Source organism: Orcinus orca, chromosome 8 (assembly GCF_937001465.1).
Source record: "Orcinus orca chromosome 8, mOrcOrc1.1, whole genome shotgun sequence".
Taxonomy (NCBI): Eukaryota; Metazoa; Chordata; class Mammalia; order Artiodactyla; family Delphinidae; genus Orcinus; species Orcinus orca.
Window position 1 is genome coordinate 93,258,755 of NC_064566.1, and position 26,215 is coordinate 93,284,969.

Sequence of the window (26,215 nt, forward strand, 5' to 3'; positions counted from 1 at the left end):
GTGGGGGGATAATAGAGCTCCCTGATCTTGCAGCCCCTGATGAACAATACACAAGATTTTAGAAAGTGTACCTTGAAGGGTCAAATTGTCAGGGAGGACCAAGACCTGGGTGGAGGCTTCAGGGAGGAGATGAGAGTTACACTAAGCTCTGGAGGAGAGACAGGACAGGTGACAGGTGTTAGATGATGTCAGAAGGGCAGGGGGGAGTAAAGGGACGGTGGGCTCCCCCTCTAGCTGGGAAAGGGCCAGCCTAGGTCACTAATGTCATCTCTCCTTAATAAGCTCCTCCCTCACTTAGGACAGGCAAGGTGAGCGAGCAAATCCGACTTGGAATAAGGTCTCTAAGTTCTTGGAGACCCGAAGGTTTTCTAAAAGCCTAGTGGGGGGGTCAGGAGAGGCGGCTTCCAGTCCCAGCTCGGCTTCTGACCAGGGCATGGCATTGGGCGAGCCACTCAGCTTCTCTCCTCTAGCCCTTCCTAAGACCCTGCCTTACAGCCTTGTCTGCCGTGGGGCTGGGTTTGAGGCCAGTCAAGGGTGAGGAAGGAGGCGGGAGAGGCAGGGGAACTTCCCTGCTGTATTCCTACAGTGTTAAATCTACAGCCTTTGTGTCCCCTAGAAGAGAAGCTCTCGCCAGCTCCCACGCAAGGTTTCCCCAGCAGACCTCCCCAGGAGCCCGCAGGTGGCAAAATAAAACAAACTATCAATTCTTTGTTTTCTTTTTCCTCCCTGGGGTGTAGTAAACCCATTATCAGTTAACAGTTGGCCTGCTTCCCGCCTCCCCCTCTCTCTGTTGCTGCCGGCAGCCTGAGAAGCCCAGACACCTGAGGGATGCTCGGGAGAGCCGGAGGCCCGGGAAGGGTCAGGGCCTGGAGGGCAGGCGAGCAGCCAACCCTCCCCAGCCCGGCTGGAGATCTGTCCGCTGCCCTCTCCCCATTGGCTCCTCTCCCTCCCACAGCCAATGGGTGCGCTCCTCAGGCCGGGCTGCACCCAATGAGACCGAGCCCAAGCCGGCCAGCCTGTCCAGCTAGACCAGCGGCAGGATGCAAGAAAGGGAGGGAGAGGGAGAGAAACAACCTGGGGAGAGCAAGAAGCAGGGACTTGGAAGAAAACTCAGTGATTTCTGAACATTAAATGAGCTGGTGTTTAAATGGGATGCAAATGACATGCAAATGAGCCTCTCGTACTTTTGAAAAGAGGCATCAAAGCTTGGCTAAGAGAATACCAGTTAATCTCTCAGCCCTCCAGGGACATCCAGAGTGACCCCTCCTCTCCGGGGGACTCTGCTGCATTTAGGAGCTGCCTGAGCTCCCCAAAGCAGTCCCTGCCCCACTAGGGCCGCCAGCGACTCTGCTTTCTTTGTTTTCCACAAGCTAAACGGCAAGGGGTGAAGGAGCACCCCCAGACCTAGAATTCCCAGCACTATAGAAGTCCAGTGAAGGGAAGGACCCCGCTATCTTTGCTTCCCCCATTTCACACGTGAGGGGGCCTGACCGAGGCCACACAGCAATTTGTAGCAGAGCCGGGCTTGGAACTCAGGGCCCCAATACCCACTGACCCCCTGCTCCAGTTCACCATCTCACCCTGTGAGCGGAACTTCCCTTCTAAGTCCAGTGAGGTGGGGAACTGCTCATAGGAAAGAGGGCCCGACAGCACCCGAGAGAAACGGCACCTGTGTCTCATGTCGGGAACTTCAGCCAGATTCTCGTCCCAACTCCAGAGTCCGGTTCAGAGGAAGTGGGTCGACACTTCCCCAAGGGTCGACACTTCCCCAAGGACTCCATGCAGTTCTTGAAGCTTCTCTGATCTCCATGGACTCCCCACCAACAACCCCCCTGCTTTCCCCGTCCTTTCCCAAATCAGACCCTGCACGGACATTCCTAGACCGGGGCCTCCACTCTTGGGGCCCCTCAATGGTCCGCACATGGGGTCTGGGAATGCCAGAAGGAAGAAAGTAGGCCACTGGCAGAGGAGGGTATCACTCGTGCAAACGGAGACAGCCTTTGCCAGAGCTTTTAGGGGCTTGAGATGTCAGAGATGACCTCCAGAGGGCAAAGTGGAGCTGGCTGAGCCCCCTGAGAAGACAGGCAGCCGGGAGGAGAGGCAGGCCGGGGCGGGGGGCGGGGGGGAAGAGTCAACCAGAATCTACAGCCTGTTCCTGGGGAGGGGCTCCCCAGACCATGAAGCACCAGGTGCCCAGAGGAAGAGTCAGACCCCCACTCATGTCCCTCAGCCCCTGGCAGGCTTCGGAGCCCACCTTCCTGCCCTCAGCGCTCCTGGCCCAGCCCTTCCCTGCAGTCCGCCCCAACCCCAGGACGCAGGGCCCCCAAGTGAGCACAGGTAGGAGATGGGGCTGGGAGTAAACGAGGAAGCAGCCCCGACACACACTCCCTGACAGGTACCCCTTTAGCTCAGAGCCGGGCCCCCTGTGCCCTTACTAAAAGCTTGATAAATAGACGTGTGAATTGATTGGCTAATAAGTTGATTACTGTTGGAGACCTTTCAGCCAGGGACTTCTCACCCCCTCCCCAGGTCCTGTAGTCGCCCCACAGAGCCACTCCTCTACGCAGCCTGGCCACCCAGTGGCCCTGAATTCGAGATCCAAGGATAGGGAAGGGGTGGCGTGGGCACATCTTCCCAACGATGCAGGGCTATGCCACCCATGAGCCTCAACCCTGAGCCCCCTGCAGGCTCTGAGAACTTGGGCGGCAGAAGCCACCTCCTTGACTGTCCAGGCGTCTGATTCACGTCCTCCGTTGGCCCCTCCCCTAAATGGACAGAGGGCTTGTACGGAGCACAGGTGACAAACCTCTTCAGATTCAGATAGAGAACCCAAACCCCAGAGCGCAAGGTCACAGCTGCCCAGGGGCCAGATCTTCTGACTAAGACACCTGCCTTCCAGCAGAGGGCGGTGATTATCCCCACCCCAAGGAGGGCCAATCTGAGGGGAGAAGGTGAGGGCTTTGGGGAAGAGGACAATCGCTGGAATTTTCCATGTGCTCCTATCCCCAAGCTCCACTTTGGTTCTGCCCTTCCCCAGCGGATTTCTGTCAGTACTGGGAAGAACAGAAGCCTCTTGGTGGGCAGTCACCCGCCTAGGGTCACCGTAGAATTTATTTCACAAACCAGGGCTCTTTCAAGAGTGAAAGGGAGCACGATTAATTATTCACCGGCACCACAGGTGCCAACCTGGACTCTCCCTAGCAAACGAGGACATGCGTCACCCTGACCGTGGTTGACACAAGGCCCCGCCCTCTCTCAGTCAAAGCACCTCTGATCATCTGGGTGTGACCACTGTGTCCTCATCTGGTGGTCTCACCCGTGGGGATGAGGAGATCAGCCAGCGAGATGAGACTCGGGATGCTGCTTAGAGAAGTATGTGTTAGGTAACAGGGAAAATAAAGAACTGAGCACCTGGTCACAGCACAGTCTGCATTTTCCAGTCATTAATTTAGGAGATACTTACCTGCCTACAGTGTGTCCAGCATAATGCTGTGTGTTGGAGAAACACTGGCCATTAACACAGACAGTGACTCTGTCCTCATGGAGTGTACAGACCACTGTAAATATTGAACATTAATTACACATCATGTTCTAAACAGGGAAATGCTAGTGATGTGGGAACATTCAGGAAATACAAAAGCCAAGCCTTTTCTAAGGGAGTCTTGACTGGTTCAAATCAATCCAGTGTGGAAGGTGACCACTCAGGAGCTATGTGACTTTGAGCAATTAATATAACCTCTCTGAGCCTCAGTTTCCTCACTTGGAAAAGGAGAGTGATAACTACTTTACAGGTTTAATCTGAAAATAAAATTAGGTAATAAATGTGTGAAATTGTCTCCACAGTGTCTGGCACAAGATAGGTACTCAACAAACACTAATCCCCTTTTCTTTTATTTCTAAAGAAAATAATATTTGGCCTTTACGCCTGCCAAATATTCTCTCCTTCCCATTATCAACCTGGCAAACTCCTATTCATCCTTCAGTGCCCAGCACAGCAGCATGAAACCCAGCAAAAAGTAGTAGTTAAACAAGTACAAGGTTTTTGACCCAGTGTTCCTGGATTTGAACTCTGATTCTGCCAATTGCTGTGTGATCTTAGATAAATCACTTCACTTCTCTGTACTTCATTATCCTCCTCTGTTTCACAGGATTATTATGAGGGTAAAACATGCATGATGCCCTTAGACCAGTACGCACTACTTAGTAGCTGCTCTATGAATTTTTTAAGAATAAAATGGCCGGCTCAGATGTCATCTGGAAAATCTGGTATGTTACTGAATTAAGCTGAGCTTGCGGCACTGCTCTTAGTTGTAAATGATCCTATCCTTGGGCTCCCCTCCACACTGCCCAGGGTGGCCTGTGTATCACAGGGCAGAGAGTGAAGGTCAGCAGATGAACTGTGAACTAAGTAGAGGAGCCAGGGCACAAGCTGACTTGGGGACCAGGAGTCTAGAACCAATCCAAACCCCAGGCCTAACTACCTCTCACTTCTACAGTTACACTTCTGGGGAGTTTAAAAACTGGACAGATTCTCCTCTCAAATGGTTTAGACACTGTTCTTTCAGAGATCATTTCTCAAGGTCATTGCAAACACGGGATCTGACGGCCTCTCCCTGCAGACTTCCTCCCTAGAAACAGTCCCACCAAGACCCAACTCTAGCTTCAAGAATTCAAGATGTGTTCTGATCACTTCAGACGCCCCACCACCCACCGCCAGCCCTCTATCCCCCTGAGTCAGGCAGCAGCACAGCCACTGTCAGGAAATCCTATCCAGCCCTGGCTTGACATTTCAACAGCCCAAGACCTGGAGATAAAAGTTGTCACTGAACAAAGTTCATTTCCCCCTCCCTCTCCTTTCCGGAGCCTTGATAGGCATCAGTGTGTGTGCCAAGATGGCCCTCTCTCTCTTGCTGCTGCTGCTGCAATTCCTGCTTTTTGGGGGGGAGGCGGGAAACCCTCACAATTGATGATTACAAAGAAGCAGTTTATCACCTGTGCTTTTATGATTGTGGCAACTAAGGGGAAAAGATGTCCTTTCAGATAAGCATTTGAAGGAGGGGGGAGAAAGATTTTCAAAGCCTCCTTTGTTCTCCTGAAGAGCCATGCCATGGAGTTCTGGCAGGCAGCCCAGGAGAAAGGAGAATTTTAAAAACAATCTGAGCTGGCTTCCAAGCTGCTACACCATCCCTGTCATCAATTAGGGATGTTACTTAACAGGGGGTATGGACCATTGTCTCATCCAGCCTGCTCTCCCTAATTGAATGTGGACTTGTGATGAATTCTCCTGAAAAGGGCTCTGTGTTTAGAGGTCCTCCTCTGGTCCTTGACACTCAAGGCCAGCTCGGGTTGGGCTGGCACAGAGAAGGACATTTCTGAGACCCCTCAGTGCCGGCAGAGAGCCCAGACCCAGAACTCAGAGAAGGGCAGGCTGCTGGGAACTGCAGTCCATGCTGGGAGCTGAGCTTGGGTAGCCAGGGAGGGGATGGGGGGTTGATTCCACGCCCCCTGCCAACTGCATCCCTGCCCAGCTGCAGCCCGAGGTCCTTCCACGGTAGACCCAGCCCCCAACCCATGTTCTGAAGATGAGCCTCATCAGGGTGCAAAGAGCTTCAGGGCCTCAGTCGCCAAAGGGATGGATTGAGCTGCTGCAGACTCAATAAATATTGTGCTCAAGAAGCCCGTATACTCTGAGTCACAGCCTCGCCACTGCCAACGATCAAGAAACGACCATCTTCCCTAGCATACTGAAACTCCAATCTGCCACAGTTTGTGATGGGAGAACAGCTGAGGTGAAAGGGAACTGGGATCTCATGGTGCCCTGGACCACCTAGGCCTCTGGAGAAGATGGAGCCTGGAGCGCAGGGTGATTCCTCACTTTACCTTGCAACCCCAAGTGTAGGGAGGAACGTTTTCTTTACTCTCTACAGTGTAGTGAGATCAAGCTAGAATGTTACAGAAAACTTTACCAAAAGCTCAGGAGGAACAAAAGGGAATAAACCCAAAGTAATACAAAACCAGATGATCTGGTTCAAGACCTGTAATTGGTTCATGTTCATTGTGGAGCCCTCACACAGTTGCCCTGCACCAGGATGGACCCCGGCTTGGACTCTTGCCAGAAACTGCCTTTCCCCCTCTCTTCCGGGATCCTGGAGGTCCAGGTCCAAGTAAGGGAGATGAGATTTACCCTCCAACCTATCTAAGACTTGCCTTCTGATTTCTAGGTTCTGTCCCAGAATCGACCTCTTGCCTGGGTAATTAAGGCAGGGAATATCCAGCAAATATCTCTAGGAAGAAGCACATCTCACACCTCAGCATCATGAGCATAGAGAAATGTAATCCCATAGCCTCTCACATGAGCAAGAAACACAAAATTTAAAAGCAAAGGGCTGTTTTCCTGGTCTAAGCGGGCCTAGCCCACTCGAAGACTTGGTCTTCAGCCTAAGTTTCCTGCTCATTCTTTCAGTTCTCTGTGGCAGTAAAGCCATGCCCTGCTTGGCTGGAGTCCTAATGCACCCCTGCCTAGCTCTTGCCAACTGCCTGCCCCATGCATGGTTCTGGATGCAATTCCCTAGAACTCCTATTTGCCAACTGGGTCCCTACTTCGACCAGATGCATCATTTGTATCCACAATAAAACCTGACTTCCAGCACTGACAACTCCTTACCCAACCCTATAGCTGACCCTACTCTCTGACACCAATTTGAATAAAGGCAAAAAATCATCCCAAGACTTCTTAGAACTTATGAATGGAGGGTCTAGTTGTCCTTTTATCAAGGACCATCCACATTGCTGAGTGAGATGACAACCTTCAGGGCAACGGAGAACTCTTCATTCTCTGGAATTCTCAAGAGAAGATGAGTTCCCCCAAGAGATCTGGAAATGAACAGAACTGTTCTACCTGAGGCAGGAATTTGCTTGATACTTTGAAGAGGGAAGAGAAAAAAAGAAAAGAGAAAGAGCTGGCAAGATGGCCAAAAGTTGAAAGTGAACCATCTCTTCAATCCCTGCCTCCTCTAACCTTCATCAAGTCTACAAAAACTCAGCAAATCCCGGAAGTGATTAGATGGCATTGGACACCAGCCAAGAAGAGGATGCAGACAGGCCTGGAAGTGGAGCATCTGAGGCATGAAACACTAAGTGAAGGAGATCAAGAAATCACAGGTTCATCGCACAGGCCACAGATTTGAAGTTCTGGTCAACTTTAACAGACCTCTAAGGGTCAGGAGGTCCCAGCTCATAGCTTAAAGTATAATCGTTATAGCCACCATTTTACTGAGTACCGACTATGTGGTAAATTTTGCATAATTTGTTTTTTTAAGCCTATATAACCCTGTGAGTTAGGTACTATATCCATCATAGTGATGAGGAAACTGAGGTTCAGAGTGGTTAAATAACTTCCCCAAGGGACTTCCCTGGTGGCACAGTGGTTAAGAATCTGCCTGTCAATGCAGGGGACATGGCTTTGAGCCCTGGTCTGGGAGGATCCCCCATGCCGCGGAGCAACTAAGCCCGTGCGCCACAACTATTGAGCCTGTGCTCTAGAGCCGGCATGCCACAACTACTGAAGCCCGCGCACCTAGAGCCCGTGCTCCCCAACAAGAGAAGCCACTGCAATGAGAAGCCCGCGCACCACAATGAAGAGTAGCCCCCACTCACCGCAACTAGAGAAAGCCCGTGCACAGCAACGAAGACCCGATGCAGCCTAATTAATTAATTAAAATAACTTCCCCAAGATCATACAACTATTTTGTCAGAGCCGACCTTTTGGGCAGCTGAGTCTAAAATCCATGCTCTTCCCACTACGATGTGTTGGACGTCAGAAGTCTCCTGGTTCCCTTCCATCTTCAGCTTGGTTTCTTCCCATTTTCCTTTAGTCTGCTTCTGACAGCCCAGCTTGAGTCTATGGTGAGATCAGCTCAGTTAGACCACAGTCAGCCACTTTAGAAACATTTCTCAAACTCTTACCATTTGCCAGGAATTGTGCAAGACACTAAGGATTCCAACACAAACAATGACCAAGTGCTCTGTGCCATGATGGATACGTACCTACGGTACTAGGGGACAGCACAAGGGGAGCCCATGTTCTGCCTTGGGGCAAGTAGTGGAGAGCAGGTCATTGGAAGTCCTGGGCGGTTCTTTGGCCAAAATGGACCACACACAGTCTCCCGAAGCCAAACAGCTGAGCCTAGAGCTCTCTAGGGGCTATGTCTTTTTTTTTTTCTTCACTTTAGTCCTTTGCCAATCAGGAAAGAACAGAAAATGCAGAAGCCTTAACAGATGCAATCCTATGCTGAAGGAAAGGAAAACTCAAGCTAACATTTTCTGAGTATCTATGTGCCAGGTACCCCTTCAGTTCCCACAAATTCATTTTCCTGCAAGCATCACAGGGTAGTTAAATAACTTAACCTGGGGCGTTCAGCTGGAAAAGGCAGAGCTGGGCTTCAGGCCCAGCCCCACCTACTCCAAGGGCCATGAACGATGTTTGTCTCACCGCCTCTGGACAGAAGCTGTTGGATGCCCACTTGAATCGACTGGTTGATTAAACGTGGGCACAGCAGGTGGCATGGGACTGTACCAACCTGCCCTTGTTGGACCCTCCCCACGTCAAGGGATACAAAATAGTGAAACGTCTGGGGGCTCAGGGCCATGCTTGTCCACGCTCTGCAGCCTCCTCGGCACCGAAGCGCCTCCCCCCAAGGCTGCCTTGATCCCCTTCATCTCCACCTGTCCTGCGCATCCGGGAAGCCTGAGCACCGGCCTCAGGAAAATGTCAGCCAGGCCTGGCCAAGCATATGCCTGTGTCATTGGCACCACGGGGAGCTCCAGCTGTCGGGAAGTGGAAGAACCCGGTGCCAGGGGCGGGGCAGGTGGCATGTCATCAGCCCCGCCACTGCTCTGAGAACCCTCCCACCTACTCTTGGCTTCCTCACTGATACAAGGGCTGCCCACGAACCTTCATCCCCCATGTCCATGGCAACCCACCGGCCCGCGGTGCCATGCCAACCCACGAGCTGGCAGAGACACTACGGTGGCGAGATCCCCTCTGCCACCTGCCCGTTGTCACTCTCCGTTGATCATCACTGCCCTTGCACGGGGCTGCAGTCCCAGGCTCCAGGCTTCCAATCTGCTCTCTGGGAGGCTGACAGAGGATGGGCAGGGCTCGGGGAGACCTCCCTTCCTCACTCCCACCAGCTCCTCGCCCAGGGCCTGGATGTTGGAACAAGAGCTAGGAGCCCAGATGGTAATTGCGGCCATCTAATTATGCATGCATATGATATCAGCCAAAAGCATTTGACGGTCTCCTGCAGGCTCGGGCAGATCAAATGAAGACGCGCGCGGGTTCGAGGATTACTCCAGCAGGGTAATGGCTGACAAGACTGCCTGCTGCCACTCAGGCGGCCACTGGCAGGCTGTCTCCTCCCATCAGACTCCTCAGTCTTCACCTGAGGGAAGAGGAAAAGCTGGGGCCAGCGGGGGCTGGGGTCCTCCAAGGTGCGCGGCTCTTGGCCTTTCCCTAACCATGACCTGCCAGTCACAGTACTGAAGACCTTGAACTTCACCAGGAGAGAAGCAAAGGGTTCGTGTGTCCCCAGAAGGGCAGCTAAGTGTGCATGGAGAACTCTGTTCATGTCCCAATAACCACGAAGGAGTCCCACGTTCTTCTGAGATTACCATCTCTATCTCACCAGTTGATAATCCTTATCTAAAAGGAAACTTCAACCCATGTGGCGCTTTTTTGCAATTAATTGGGAACTATTATTGCCGTGGCCTTGCCCAGTTTCCTGAAGGTTGGATACCCTAACCTTGATTTTATTATCTTTCTGGAACCTAAGATACTTAGCATATGCTTTGCACACGTTAGGGGCTCAAGACATGTTTCTTGAGCTCAATTTCACAATTCAAGTCAGCTGCTCTCCGGTTATCTGCCATGACAGGTACCATGCAAGACACTGGGAGACAGACATGAGCAACCCACAGTTCCTGCCCTAGAAAATTCTCATCTAACCCACTAAGAGTTAATTGTGAATGACAGCAGAAAGGGAAGAGGGGTCCTCAAGAAGGAAAAGGACAAGTGGGAGCTGAAGGCCGAGAGTGGAGTGAATCATCAGAGAAGGAAGTTTAGGCGACGGATCAGCAAGGACTTGCTGAGGATTTCAACCTTTGCATCGTCAATGTGCATTCACTGCACCCACTGCGTATGAGGTGGGGGGCTCACAGATGGTCTATGATCTCAAGGAATATACAAGGAAGTCGAGGGAACAGGACATGTCTGTACAAAGATAGCATTGCTTCCTATACTCATCACTTAAGAAGCAAGAGAATGGCATGGAGAAAGCCCTGGTGACCACAGCAGTCAGAGGGCTTCATGGGCTGTTGGGATTTGCCAGAGCAGAGCAGAGTCAGTCTCTGAGAGCAGGATGGGGAAGGCAGGATGGAGCAGGGAGCCAGCACTTATGTGCCCCTCGGGTGGGCTAGGTGCTGCGGAAGCTGAGCCAGCGGAGGATAATGACATTTGAGGCTCAGTCTGGGGAACAAGCAGGTACCAAGGGACAGAGCTCTCTCCTGTCAGAACTAGAATTCAGGTGCATAAACGATGTCATCAGAACTGGTACATGGCATCAAGGTGGGGCCAGCAAAGAGGATTGCGGAGGGTTCTCCCCTGGGTCCCTTTGGAGTAGCCCTGGACACAGGATTCCCTCTGGCCTGGACACAGGGTGAGGCCTCCTTCATGGGAAGGACCAGAACTCCAGCTGTGGGCAGGATAAGCTAGAACAAGAGAGAAGGGCATTATTGGCAGAAGCATGGAGTTAGAAAAGACACAGAGGTGGAATTTTTGTATAGCATGCTTCTGGTCCAGTTGGGAAATATGTTCTATCGGAGCGCAATATTAAGATTAAAGAGTATTGCTTATTACATTGGGGAATACAGATAGGGGCTAGATTGTAGGGGAGAGTTGAATATCAGACAGAGGAGTTTGGTAATTTTTCTGGAGGAACTCTAGAGCTGAAGAGATATAGATACAGTGGAGGTGGAGGATTGCATCTAGGTAAGGTGACCCTTGGGATCTCACATTATCTATGGAAAATCCAAAAAGAGAATAGCAAATGCTCTCATAACCAGGGGGAGAGTTCCAGGTAGGAAGCAAGGAAAGAGATTGACTCAGGCAGTGCGTGCGTGCGAGTGAGAGAGAGAGAGAGAGAGAGAGAGAGAGAGAGTGTGTGTGTGTGTGTGTGTGTGTGTGTGTGTGTGCAGGGCTAGGTGCTGGACAAGCATAGCCATGCTTACGTTGTGCTCTCTGTGTTCACCCCACACCTGGCTTTGGGTCCAGGGCTCAGCTTTGGAATTAGACTCGGTATAAAGACAAGGCAACACGAGCTGCCAGTTCACACCTTTCCCTCCAGCAGCTTTCTTCTCCTTTCCCTCCTCTTCCCTCTCTCTTGGTCTCCAGACAGGATGCCTTCCCTACTTCCACCTCCTTCCCCAGCAGCGTGACTTCCTTCCAGCCACAGGGAAGCGGGTGTGTCAGGTTGTGGATCACCACAGAAGGGTTGACACCTCATGGGTAATGAAGAGAGAAAATGTATCAGGGATGTTTAGGGGAGATGACGGCTGATCACAGAGACCTCCTCCTCGCCCAGATGTATTTTGTCAACTGATCACTCAGCAGACCGGAGCTGGAGTTCAGTCAAGACCCTTGAGTGCTCCGGAGAGACGGGGACTCTTTTGATCCCAGATGCGCATAACTCTGGTCTTAGCCACACTCCCGCTCTTCCCGTGGTGGGGAGGGATGAGGAGGGAACAGACTCCCTTTGAAGTTCATCCTGGGACAGGGCAGAGCTTCCTTTCCCTGTAGAAAAATGAGAGCGGCAAGCTGTGATGTGCTTGGAAATCAAATCCCCTGAGAGCAGAGAAGCTGCTCTGGCCAGGGGTCCTGTGGCTTTTTGCATGGCCCTGACTTTCCCATGGCTCCTCCAGCCTGCGTTGACAACAACAACAGAGCCACGTGACCGTGAAAAGCCAGCAAGTCTCTCTGAAGTTCAGCCTCATTATCTGCGAAACAGGCATGATTCTGTATTTTCTTAACTCCAAGACACCGTTGATTTTAAGACCCATCATTGTTTTATTTACCACTAAGAAAAAAAAGTAAATGCTACCAATTAAACTATGACATGCCCTCAATTGTAAGACCCATCCCGATGTCAGAAATGTTAAAGTGAGAAAAAATGTCAGTGTGAAAATTTATGAAATAGGATAATAATAATTCTCAGTGCAAGAGGTTTTAGAGAGGATCAAGTGAGCTGAGAAGCAGGGACGTGTTTTGTAAACTCTGCACCCCAGGGACGGGGCGTGAAAAGATTCAAGATGGACCTGAGCTCTGTGCCCCTAGGAGCATTTCTTGGCCTCTCAAATTGGGTGGGCACATCCTTCATGGGTGGTCGTGAGGCTTACACACAAAGCATGTCACCCAGGAACTGACCATTATTCTAGTCTGCCAAGAATGGTTCTTTATCTGTGGAGGGGAGAGTAAAACCACCTCCTAGGGTTGTCACAAGGATTAAGAGACAACTGATGTAACGTATTCATATAGTAGAATTTCAAAAACATGAGTTCCTTCTAATTCCTTTTCAGTGCTTATCACGTTCTGCCATTTAGTATATTCACTTGTGTACTTGTCTATCTTGTTCTTTATGGTGCAAGGACTGTGATTTATGCTCACTTAGCAGAGGCAGGATGGAATTGTGGCAATAAAATGGGTTTTAGAGTCAGACAGAAAGACCTAGATTCAAATCCAGGCCCACTGCTTACTCACCAGTGGAGTGACCTTGGATAAATTGCTTCACTTTGTTAAGCTTCCATTTCCACATCTCAAAATATCATCTCTAAAAATACTCCAGGGACTTCCCTGGTGGCACAGTGGTTAAGAATCCGCCTGCCAATGCAGGGGACACGGGTTCGAGCCCTGATCAGGGAAGATCCCACATGCTGCGGAGCAACCAAGCCCGTGCGCCACAACTACTGAGCCCGCGTGCCACAACTACTGAAGGCTGCATGCCTAGAGCCCGTGCTCCACAACAAGAGAAGCCACCACAATGAGAAACCGCGCACTGCAAGGAAGAGTAGCCCCCGCTCGCCACAACTAGAGAAAGCCTGCGTGCAGCAACGAAGACCCAACGTGGCCAAAAATAAATTAAAAAAAAAATACTACAGTGGAAGTGCCTGGCTCATGAAACATGATTAGTAATATTCGTTGAGTGTGCGAATGAAGAGGCAAGAGAGAAGCTGCCCCAGTTGGCCTCCTTTCCATTTTCTCATGCGAAAACCTGGTCACCCTCTTCTGCTCTCTAACCTCCTCACCTGATTAGTCACCAAGTTCTGGTCATGCTGTCTCCTTAATAGTTTATAATCTCTTTCTCCTTGTTGTCTTGCTGGTAATCTCTTAACTCAGGCCACCAGGCTTTCTAGGCTGAATTCCCGCAAGAGCCACTGCAAGATCTTCCGTAGCAGATGCTGTTTGTTGCCTACCCAGAGTTGCCTTTCAGGCGTCCAACTCTCTCCCACGTGGTGCAAAGGTAAGTCTGGATTCACCAGAGCCAATCATGGTAAATTCATTCCCCTTGTCAGTGATTCATTTAGGAAGGGGCAGGGGACCCAAACCTGGCCAGTGAGGAATAGGAGGACATCTGCTGGGGTCTTCAAGGAAGGGTTTCCTTGCTGATAAAGAGAGACATACAGGAAGAGACATGTCCTCCTGTTCCACCGAAGGCTGTCCTGTCTGTGCAGGTAGCCATCTCCCACTGTGAGGGGTCACGGCCAACATGCTGAGGACCGCAGAGCAGGAAGATGGGAAGGACCTGGGTTCTCAATGGCAGGATGGAGCTGGACACAGTGTCCAAGCCTGGACACTCCCTGATGCCCTGCTGCTCTCCACGTGAGATGAGTGTTTTCCAGAAGCCTTGGGAAACGAATACAAGTACACATTTGACAACAATGTCAGAACCAGAGTTGGAACTTCATCAATAGTTGTGGAAGGAAGGAAAGGAGGAAAGGGGAAAAGGAAAAAAATGCAACTGCCTTTTACCCCTTGCTCTCCGTCTAGACAGTTGTCATGGGTTTTTAGGCTCTGCATATGCGAAGAGAAGATTCCTTCCATAGGGTGTTTATAAACATGCACTTGACGCATTCTCCTGAAAGAGAAAGTGAGTGAAGCTGAAGAAATGTTTCCTTCCAATAACAAAATAACATGAGGCTATAAAGCTAGAGTATCCCAATGGCCTCGTAAGCTTGGAGGGAGAATGAAACACTTTAAAAAAAAATTATAAGAGGCAGCCCTGTCTAATTTCTCTTAAGTGTCTTCTGGTGTCAATAACCTACAAATAGATAGTGCATGTGGTGTGGGAACTGTCTTGGTGGGGAGGGTAAAGAACAGGGTGATGTTCACGGCACTCCTTTCCTTCCTCCCTTTTTTCCACAAATATTGATAAAGTTCCAACTCTGATACTACAGCTACAGGCTATGGACCTTTCCACATTTGTCCAGACTGTGGCGTGGGTAAGGCTGTGTCAAAGAGCTGAGCACTGCACTGAGTGCCCTGGGAGGGGCGCTGCTGAGGCGGGGGAAGGCAGAGGCTGGAGGGTGGGCTGACTGACCTGTGGGTGGCAGGGAGAGAACAATTCCCTACCCCGATGGCAATGGCGGTGAGGCAGTTGATGGTTCACTGCTGAGAGAGAGGGGAATTGTATTAGTTTCCTATCGCTGCTATAACAAATTACCACAAGTTTAGTGGCTTAAAACAGCACAGAGTTGTTATCTTACAGTTCTGGAGGTCAGAAGTTCAAAATGGGTTTCACGGGGCTAAAACCAAGGTGTCAGCAGAGCTGCATTCCCTCCTGGAAGGTCTAGGGGAGAATCCATTCCCTGGCCTTTTGCAGCTTCTAGAAGCTGCCCGCTTTCCTTAGCTCCTCCACCCTCAAAACCAGTAACATGGGGCCAAGTTTTTCTCAAGCTGCCATCTCTCTGGTTTGTCCCCTTTTGCTCTTTCTTCTACCTTTAAGAGCCCTGATGATTACATTGGACCCACTTGAATAATCCAGAATAATTCCCCTATTCTCAGGTCAGCTCATTAGAAGCCTTAATTCCATGTGCAATTTTAATTCCCGTTTGCCATATTAAACGGTATATTCACAGGTTCCAGGGATTAGAGTGTGGACATCTTCAGTGGAGGCTGGGGGACATTGTTCTGCCTACTAGTCTGCCTTCTGATGCCCAAAGATACATGTCCATCCAACAAGCAAAACACAAATGCGTTCACCCCAAACTCTACATTAGTCAGGGTTTAAACAGAGAAGCAGAACCAGTGGAAGGTGTATATTAAGAGATTTATTGCCAGGAATTGGCTTCCAAGACTGTAGCGGCTGGCTAGACAAGTCTGAAATGTGTAGGGCAGGCTGGAACTCTGGAGCATGGCCTGAAGCTGCTGCCCACGGGTGGACTGTCTTCCTCTCTAAGGGAATCCTCAGTTCTGCCTTTAAGTGCCTTTCAGTGGATTGCATCAGGCCTGCCCAGATTATCTAAGATAACCTCCCCTACTTAAAGTCACCTGAGTATGTATTTTAATCACATCTACATTAGACCTTCACAGCAACACTTAGATTAATGTTTGACTGAATCCCTGGAGACTGTAGCCTAGCCAAGTTGGCACATGAAAGAGACCATCACACAGATGGAGGAGGCTCCCTAAGGACCCAGTCCTCTGCCTCGGCCTGTTCACCACAAGCTCCTATAAACCTGGAGTGGAGGCTCAGTCCTGAGGTTGGTCCTCTCTATGGAGTTAAATGGGCCTGGGGAGCCCTAGAAGCCCATTCTGCTTTTCTGCTCCACCGTTCCCAGAGATTAGAAGCTTCTAAGGACAAAGGCCAGGGTTTTGTGTTTATATATCTGTATCTAGCAGGACCTAAGCTAGTGCTCCTTGTATAGGAGATACTCAGGCAATGCTGGTTGGAACAATTTTATCTCTGTTAAATAAATGTATTCTACCCTGTTCCCACCCTGCGAGCCCACTATGGCAGCTACCAATTTTACTGCGTTTCCAGCCACTAATTCAGATGTTGGTGTAATACAGTGTCGTATACGGCCAAGTGGCATTGGTGGGATAATGGGGAATCATCCTAGGAGTGGAAATGGTGTGGGTGATGGTGAAATACAAGTAGAGGAAGAGGCCATGGCATCTCTTTGTAGAGACATTCACAAGCAGAAAAGAGCCCAGTCTGGCTGCATCAGAATGAATATTGACTTATCTAGAGACAAGTGTCCTCAGAATGGCCTGACAGCCTGGGAGTCTCTCGTTCCTGAGTGTTCAGATTTTGGGGAAATCCAGGATGCCTTTGCATCGAGGACATAGAGAAGAGCATGATGGGCTGGCCCTTGGAAAACATTTTGTCTTAACACCTTGTTTTATAGAAACTCAGAGAGGGACAGTGATTTGCCCAAAGTCACACAGCCAGCCACAGGCAGACAGACCTGGAACTAGAACCTGGGCTTGTGATTCTGATGCACTTTTCACTTCTCACCATGCTGTCGTGTCAACCTCGGTGATATCATGTACCAGGATACCCAGAACTCAACCTATGCATCTAGAAGGGTTAGGCATATTTCTCCAAAGTTCACTGATACATTCACTGGTGGAATATACAAAAATTGACTTACAGATGGCTTTACCATCTTCCCCTTCAATGATTTCCGAAGGCATGTCCAATAATCATTCATTCTTTTTTTTATATAAATGTATTTATTTTATTTATCTCATTTTTGGCTGCATTGGGTCTTTGTTGCTGCGCGCGGGCTTTTCTTTGGTTGCGGTGAGCGGGGGCTACTCTTCGTTGCAGTGTGAAGGCTTCTCATTGCGGTGGCTTCCCTTGTTGCGGAGCACGGGCTCTGGAGCGCAGGCTCAGTAGTTGTGTCGCACGCGAGGGCTTGAACCCGTGTCCCCTGCATTGGCAGGCGGATTCTTAACCACTGTGCCACCAGGGAAGCCTTAATCATTCATTCTAAATAAAAACGGTTTGTGACTTAAGAAAAGTTCCTTGTCCATTCTCTTCAACCAAGTTACCTCCCTGAAGTCCAACCAATGCAGCAATTCTGGCGCCCTCACTATTTACACAGGATCATTGGTTACTTGCGATCGACAGGCTCGGGCCATCTCATGAAAACCAAGCCCAAGTAAAAATGTTTACGTCGCATGTATAGGGGTTCAGAACAGGCCTCCCCACAGTAAGCCACTTTGGCAAGTGTATTATTTTGAGCTAAAGACAATCAAGACCTTGTGGACTCAAAAGAAATTACTGCCCTTCTACTACCTAGAAGAATTTGAATTGGGGATGTTTCCCAGAAAAAAGAGTTAAAACTCCCACAGATAAATTTTATCTAGGTGGGTCCATCTTATGGCAAACATCTAATTACCCAACATCTGCTCTTCTTCTGGTATCCTGTGAATGACCCTCGTGTCTTTGAGGTCCGCAGGCCCCTCTCCCATTCCTTAGCTCAGGATGGCATATATACCTCATTTTACCTTTGTGTCTCTGAACCTCTCATGTATGTGGGGTTCCTGTACATACAAATTAGTATTGATTTCCTCATGCTAATCTGTCTCATGTCGTTTTAATTATTTGGCCACCCAAAAGAACCAAAGAAGGGAAGGGGGAAAGGAAATCTTCCCCTTCCCCAAATATGTAACTGCATTATGAACAATTCATGGATATAGTCATAACATTTTTGTTTCCCACTGTCCCTGTATGATTCATTCCATGGGGGCAGTTTTCCCTTTGCCTGTAATGATAATCTTGGTTCTGGGCGTGTTCCATAGCTGGGTGGCCATGGTGGGCAGAGTCCTAAGATGACCTCCAAGACTGCAGCCCACTGGTGCACACATTCTGTAAAATTCCCTCCCCTTGAGTGTGGGCAGGACATGTGAATATGCTGGGATAGTTACTCCTGTGAGTATGTCACACTACATAAGGCTCCTTCATAGCAGACTGGATGGAGACTCTCCTGCTAGGAGCTAAGGACCCAGGCTGACTGTCAGCAAGAAAATGGGGATATCAGTCCTACAACCACAAGGAACCGAATTCTGCCAACAGTTTGGAAGAGGCTCCCAAGCTTTAAATGAGAACACAACAGCAGACACCTTAATTTCAGCCTTGTGAGACCCTGAGCAGAGAACCCGTGCCCAGGCTCCTCACCTATGGAAACTGTGAGATAATAAATGCGTATTGTTTTAAGGCACTAAGTTTGTGGTAATGCATTACACAGCAGTAGAAAACTAATAAAGTAACTTCCTAGCATTCTATCAAAGCATGAAGAGAAAATAGTATTTATATAGTACAGTGAGATAAACGGGCAAAGGTACCCAAAGCTGGGGGCACTGCCCTGGGGCTCGAACATGCCCCAGGCCTCAGTCAGCCATTCTGAAAGATGAGGGGCTCCATGTCTACTCCCACCTGTGAAGAAGCTCTGAAATAGAAGGTCCCACTTGCAGTTTGAGCTGTGAATACAATCTCCTGTTCGAATGTTTTGAAACAGGAGGGAAGGGGGCAGGGCACAGCCTTTAAAAGCATGACATAGCCCGAGGACACAACATAAACTGATTAGAACCAAATAGTTCCAAGATGGTGGACTTCCACTAGAACTTAGGCCACAGTATACGCTCATTGTAACATATCAGCACACTAAATGACACACCCACAGGTGCCATGACAGCTCCAAGGCTGACCATAAAGTTCAAAAAGTGGGCGGTGGCCCAATTTCTGGAAATCCCCGCCCCTTCCCCAAAATAGCTGGAATACTCCTCCCACTCATTAGCCTATGAAATCACCCACCCCTATAAAAACTGACAACCCCATACCCTGGTGCCGCTCTCACCTTCGGAGATGGCCCACACTCTGTCTGTGGAGTATGTTTCTCTCTAAATAAATCCACTTCTTACCTATCACTTTGTCTCTCACTGAATTCTTTCCACAATGAGACATCAAGAATCTGAGCTTCATTAAATCCTGAGACCAGGTGTGCGATCTCAATTAAAAGACCATGGGTTCAAGTCCCAATCTAGGTTTTGGCTGGGTTTGAGTCCTAGAGCATGGATTCAAGTCCCAATCTGAGATGCACGGTTTCAGTTTGAACATTTGGCAATAATAATTTGATTTGGTGTTGAAATCGAGCAGGACCCTGTGGGCCCCTCCTGGGTACAAAAGGCCCCCTGTGTCCCCTGTTTCTTGTCTTGTAGAAAAAGGCTTTAGTCTCCAAGGCCTTCCCTCAGTTCCAAAGAGCAGACTCAAGCAGTTACCAATTAGGGAAGTGAGGGAATGCAGAAACAAAGGGAAAGCAATGAAGCAAGAAAAGTAGTTAACAGTTCAGCAATAAAACAGAATCCTAGTTCCTCCTCAAGGAATATACGTAACAATCTAATGTATATCTTTCGGGTTGTTCTGCGGAAACAAAGATCCCCACCCAGGTGGAGGATGCTGACCACAAGCACTAAACCCCAGAGTAATAGGAACCAGAATGTTGATGGTTAAGGTTCCTGAAACACCACCCTGTTACCTCACCACCAGCCAATTAGAAGAAAGTCCACAAACTGCAACCTTCACCCCAACTGTTGCCTTTTAAACCCTCCCCTAAAAGCCACTGGGGAGCTTGGGTCTTCTGAGTCTGAGCTGCCCAATCTCCCTGCTTGGTGCCTGCAATAAACACTGTACTTTCCTTTACCACAACCTGGTATCAGTAGACTGGTTTGCTGTGCAGCAAGTAGACCCAAGTTCGGTAAGAGTGTCACATTTTTCTGCCACTCCAGCAGTACCCTGCTGCCTCTGGAATGCTTACCTTGGAAGAGGGAAGCAAGATTCTCTCCTGTGGTCCAGCAATGGCATCCCCTTGTCAGTGACCCTGACCCCACATCCTTCTCATCCTAATCAGAACGCTTCTTCCAGGCTGCTGGCCCTGATGGCCACCGACAGGCCCTTTTTAGGAGTGCCCACCTGATACTGGAGCATAAGGATTCTGGGAGTCTGGGGGCCCTTCAGTCCTCAACATCTTCAACCTCTGTTCCCATACTGCTGAGCTGTGGTTCTGGAGAATGCAAGCTTCACTCAGAGTGGTCAGGCAATCACCCCTCTCCTTGAGGCCCCTCAGGCCTGTCTGGGCTCCAGTCAACATCGCAGCCTGGGCCCAGTGGATGGAGTGCTAAGCCCCTTCCCAGGGACCCACCAGTTTCAGTTTAAACTTTAATCGAGTTCCTTTCAATTCTCCCTCCTCCACTCCACCTCACCCCCTGGTTGAAATCTTATCTCTTTTTGGGCTGAGAAAGAGACTGTTATTCTCCACAGTCTGGTTTATGATATAAAATCTGTGCTCTGAGCCCTCTGGCTTTGGCTTTTGATATTTAAAGCCAAGCTTTTGAAATTCAAAAATACCCTTTTTTCTCTCAAGCACCTTGCCCTTAGAATTGAAATCCATGGCTCTCAATACCATTGCCTCTACAATAGATTTACAAAAGGCTACTTAAGAGCTCAAAAGCCAGGAAAGGGACGCTTTGTTCTCTCTGTATGGTCCCTACCCTAAGAGCAATGCAGAGAAGGTGCTGCTGCCACTGGAACGGTGAAGCGGAGAAGTGAGGGGGTTAAAGAATTGGAAAGGCATCAGTTTAATATCAAATTTTTACCGTGAGGCATTTATAAAACACTGAGGTGTGTTTCCCCAAGGCTTAGCTAGGTGTGGTTTTCATGACTCATTCCAGCAAAAGTACTAATAAAAGCAGGAAATAGTGCCTTTATAAATATTGACACAAATCGTTGACAGGTAAATTTATTGTGTTCATTTATGAGCATTTGTTAATGAACTTTCTGAAAATAATCTTAGAATTTATACAATGTGCAATTTTAAATACACCACTTATTTTATACTTGAAAGAGTACATTAAAATATTTATAAGAATCCACACATATACGGTCAACTAATTTTTGACAAAGGTGCAAAGGCACTCCAGTGGAAAAAGGATGGTCTTTTCGACAAATGGTGATGGGACAATTGGCTATTCATATTTTAAAATATTAACTTCTATTCATATATCCACCATTTACAAAAATTTACTCAAAATGAATCATAGTCCTAAATGTAAAACCTAAAACAACAAAACTTCTGGAAGAAAACATAAGAGTAAATCTTTGTGAACTTAGAGTAGGCAAAGACTTTTTTTTGACACGACATCAAAAACACCATTCATTAAAAAAAAAATGATAATTTGAACTTCATCAAAATAAAAAATTTCTGCTCTTCAAAAGATAGTGTTGAATGAAAAGAGAAGCCAAGGACAGGGAGAAAATCTTAGAATATGTCTTATAAAGGACTTGGATCCAGGGTGAATAAGGAGCTTTAAAAATTCAATAATACAAACAACACAATTTTTCCAAATAAGCAAAAGATGTGAAGACATTTCACCAAAGGAGATGTATGGATGAGCACATGAGAAGATGCTCAACATCTTTAGTCATTATGGAAATTTAAATTAAAACCACAATGAGATACCGCTAACAGAATGATTAACATGAAAAGGCTGACCTGATAGAGTATTGGTAGGGAACCCTCATACGTTGCTGTTGGGAATGTAAAATGGTACAACCACTTGGGAAAAGTTAGACAGTTTCTTAAAAAGTTATACATACACCTACCATATGGCCCAGCCATTTCTATTTTAGGTATTTGCCCAAGAGACATGAAAGCAGATTCCATACAAAGACTCTTATGAATGTCTAGAGCAGTTTATTTGTACTAGCCTCAAACTGGAAACAACCCAAATGGTCATCATCTGGGGAATGAATAAACAAACTGTGTCTATCTATACAATGGAATACTATTCAGTAATACAAACAAATGAACTATTGACACACTGGATGAATCTTATATTGAGTGAAAGACACTAGACAAAAAAGAATACATACTGCATGATTCCATTTATGTACAATTATAAAAATTCAGACTGATCTCTAGTGATAGAAAACAGATCCATGGCTTGCCTGTAGGGAGAATGGGCAAGAAGGGATAGAGGAGGACAGACGGGCAGGAGGAATGGATCACAAAGGGGCACAAGGAAATCGGGGTGGCGGTGATGGATATGTTTATCATCCTAATTATGGTGATGATTTCATAGGTAGATAGATATGTCAAAACTTACCAAATTGGACATTTTAAATACGTGCAGTTACTTACCTGTCGTTATACCTCAATAAAGCTGTGAAAAAGATATGTGCGTAAAAGCAACGTGTGTTTCTGGGTCTGCCGTTGTTAGAAATGACAGACTTCCAACAACAGGGACAGAATTCTAAGAAAATTCATGCATACCTTCTAAAGCCTAAACTTAGTCACATCCAGCTACATATGGATCTCAAAGATTCCCTTGTTAACCTCATTAAATGTACACAAAATGGACATTTTTTACATGTGCTTACAATAAAATAGATAACTAATTTTTATTTATTTATTTATTTTATTTTTGGCTGCGTTGGGCCTTTGTTGCTGCGTGCGGGCTTTCTCTACTTGTGGCGAGCGGGGGCTACTCTTTGTTGTGGTGCATGGCTTCTCATTGCAGTGGCTTCTCTTGTTGCGGAGCACGGGCTCTAGGCACGCAGGCTTCAGTAGTTGTGGCTCGCGGGGTCTAGAACGCAGGCTCAGTAGTTGTGGTACACGGGCTTAGTTGCTCCGCGGCATGTGGGATCTTCCCGGACCAGGGCTCGAACCCGTGTCCCCTGCACTGGCAGGCAGATTCTTAACCACTGCGTCACCAGGGAAGTCCCTAATTTTTAAATGTTAATAGTTTATCAATAACTGAAACCAAGCAGGACCCTGCGGGGCCCTCCTGGGTACGAATCCTTTCCACTTCTTCCATTTCTTGTTTGTAGGAAAAAGGTTTCAGCCTCCTAGACCTTCCTGAATACCAAAGGGCAGATTCACCCTGTTACCTCACTACCAACCAATCAGAAGAAAGTCACACACCCAGCAGCCTTTTGCATTGTCAACACATGTGTCTCCTCGGACAATTCATTTCCAAGTGTTAGACAAGAGTCCAGTCTTGGGCCCTGGAAGGGGTCCCTCTTCTGGTAACACAGCTACAGGAGGGGAGAGTGATCAAGAAGAAAAACTGTACTGAGAAAGGCCAGGATGGGGAGAGGAAGGGAAGGCGAGAGTGGGTTATTGAGCCCCACATAGCCTGTAGGCACACCAATCCTAACAAGCTGTCTATGTGCAGGTGCTTCACTTGTTATATCTCAGTTCATCCTTAAAATCCTACAAGTTAAGTACTACTGTTAAACTCCTTAAAAGGTGAGGAGACTGGCATCTGGTAGAAAATTTGAATAACTTGCCTTAGGTTAGAAACCATAACAGCTGGAGGAATTTCCAACTGTATTAGTTTCCTAATGTTGTTCGGTGCCTGTACCAATTTAGTGGCTTGAAACAAAACAAATTTATTCTTTCACAGTTCTAGAGGTCAGAAGTTCAAAATGATTCTTATGGGGCTAAAATCAAGGTGGGTCTCCACCTTGTTCCTTGTGGAGGTTCCAGGGGAGAATCTCTTCCTTGTCTCTTTAAGCTTCTTAAGGCTGCCATCATTCCTTGGCTTGTGGGTGCATCACTCCAATTTCTGCTTTCATCATGCATGGCCTTCTCCTCCCTTTGACTCCCTGTTATGAGGACCTACCTCCCTCTTATGAGGACGCTTGTGACTACATCGAGCTCTTAAAAACAAGAAACAACAGGCACAAAATAAAGTCATTGGCCCCCATGACAGCAAACCAAGACTTAATTGCAGTTTCAACCTCTCCTAGGAATGTGGTCTTTAAACAGACAACCTGAAATTTCCTGATCAGCACTAGCAAAGCAATCTGCACAATAAGACCCCTGTCACTCCCTTCGCCTCAAAAGAAGATGACCTGGCTGGAAACGATTCTTTCTTTTCTCTTGCTAAAAACTTCCTTGCCCTACCCTCCTTCTGCCTATAAAAACCTTCCATTTTGTACACATCCTCGGAGTATCATCCTACTACTTGCTAGATGAGATGCTACCTGATTCATAAATTGCTTAATAAAGCTAATTAGACCTTCAAATTTACTCTGTTGAATTTTGTTTTATTTTATTTTATTTATTTTTGGCTGCGTCAGGTCTTAGTTGCAGCACACAGGATCTTTGATGCGGCATGCACGCTCTTCATTGCGGCGTGTGGGCTTCTCTCTAGTTGTGGTGTGCAGGCTCCAGAGCACGTAGGCTCTGTAGTTTGTGGCACTCGGGCTCTGTAGTTGAGGCGCACAGGCTCAGTAGTTGCAGCATGCGGGCTTAGTTGCCCTGCGGCATGTGGGATCTTAGTTCTCTGATCAGGGATCGAACCCGAGTCCCCTGCATTGGAAGGAGGATTCTTAACCACTGGCCCACCAGGGAAGTCCCTTAAATTTTATTTTTTTAACAGAGCCCACCTGGATAATCCAGGGTGATCCCCCCACCTCAAAGGCTTGATTTAATCGCAGTTGCAAAGTCCCTTTTTACCACGTGTGGTAAGATAGTCACGGGTTCTAGGGATTAGGACACAGACATCTTCGGGAGCATTGTCTGTCGACCACACCAACCCTGCTTGACACGACTCCCTCGATCAAGAGGGAAGGCCCTTGCTGACCAGTCCCCAGTCCCCCTTCCCCACCCCACCTTCTCTCACTCCCTCCCCACAGTGGGCACTGCAGCCAGAGCTCACAGCCTGGAAGCTTGTGGCATTTGAGTACCATGTTCAGCCCTATGCTGGGTTTGTGGAAGCTTTTCAGGATGGAATCATGTCTCTTTCATCTGCGTAGCCCCTACAGCCCACAACACGGAGCCCCGCACACAGGGAGACTTCGTATTTATTCAGCACCTGAGGGGCTCAATGGAGGGATGACACAAAAACATCAACTTTGTCTCCAACCACAAAGGAAACAAAGACACATACATTTGCCACCATATGGAGGTTGTGTTTACCCTGTAGTGCAGTCCTGAGGGCTCATACCGCTCTAAGGGTATGTTGAAATCCTAACCCCCAATGTTACAGCATTTGGAGGTGGGGTCTTTGAGAGGGAATTAGGCCATGAGGGTGAAGCCCTCATGAATGGGATTAGTGTCCTTATAAAAGAGATCCCAGAGAGCTCCCTGACCCCCTCTGCCACATGAGAACACAGCAAGAAAACAGCCGTCTATGAACCAGGAAGTAGGCTCTCGCTGTAACAGGGAAGAGCCACATCTGACTACATGTTGCATCTGTTTCTCTTACTTTAACCTTTGCTCTCCGCTGCTCTTGTTCACTAAAACGATACTGTCTATACATAATGGCCTGCCTCGGGGAACACTGCCCCTCTGCCTGAATGTTAAACCGAAGTGCCTTTGTTCAGACAAACATCCGGACCCTGTCCACTTGTGGGTGGCTGCAAGAAAGAAGAAATTAACACATCCCCTTCCCGAGTCTGGCCATGCCAGGAGATATTTGCAAAACTTATGGCCTTTTTACTTTACTTCCTCATCTCCTCCCCCTCTCTGTGCTATAAAAGAAACTGGCATCCAAACCCCGATAAGATTGTTATTTTCAGACTCTAGTCCGCCATCTTCTCCGTCTGCCGGCTTTCCGAATAAAGTCGTCTTCCTTGTCTCAACACCTCATCTCTGATTTAGTGGCCTGTCCTGCAGCGAGCAGAGTGAGATTGGACTTGGTAACATCGCCAGACACCAAATCTTCCAGCATCTTCACCTTGGACTTCCCAGCCTCCAGAACTCTGAGAAATAAATATTTGTTGTTTAAGCCACCCAGTCTATGGTATTTTTGTTATAGCATAGCAAACAGAGCTAACCACACCACACAGAGCTAACACCTTTATGTTACCTACGAGGGCCGCAAAGCTCAAGGAAGGGAAGGCCCCAGGCATTAGAGGCACCACCAACAATTTCATCAACCAACATTTTTCGACAGTGGGCAAAAGGCTCTGAGTTAGATACTGGTTCATCTACTCCAATCCCTGCACACACAGGTGCAGACGTTTGTGTGTGTGTGTGTGTGTGTGTGTGTGTGTGTGTGTGTGCTGCAGCCCCTATGGGATTGGAAATAGAGGTGCTCAATATTCTTCAAGGCAGCCCTGCATTTCCATTTCTGGGGGATTAAATCCAT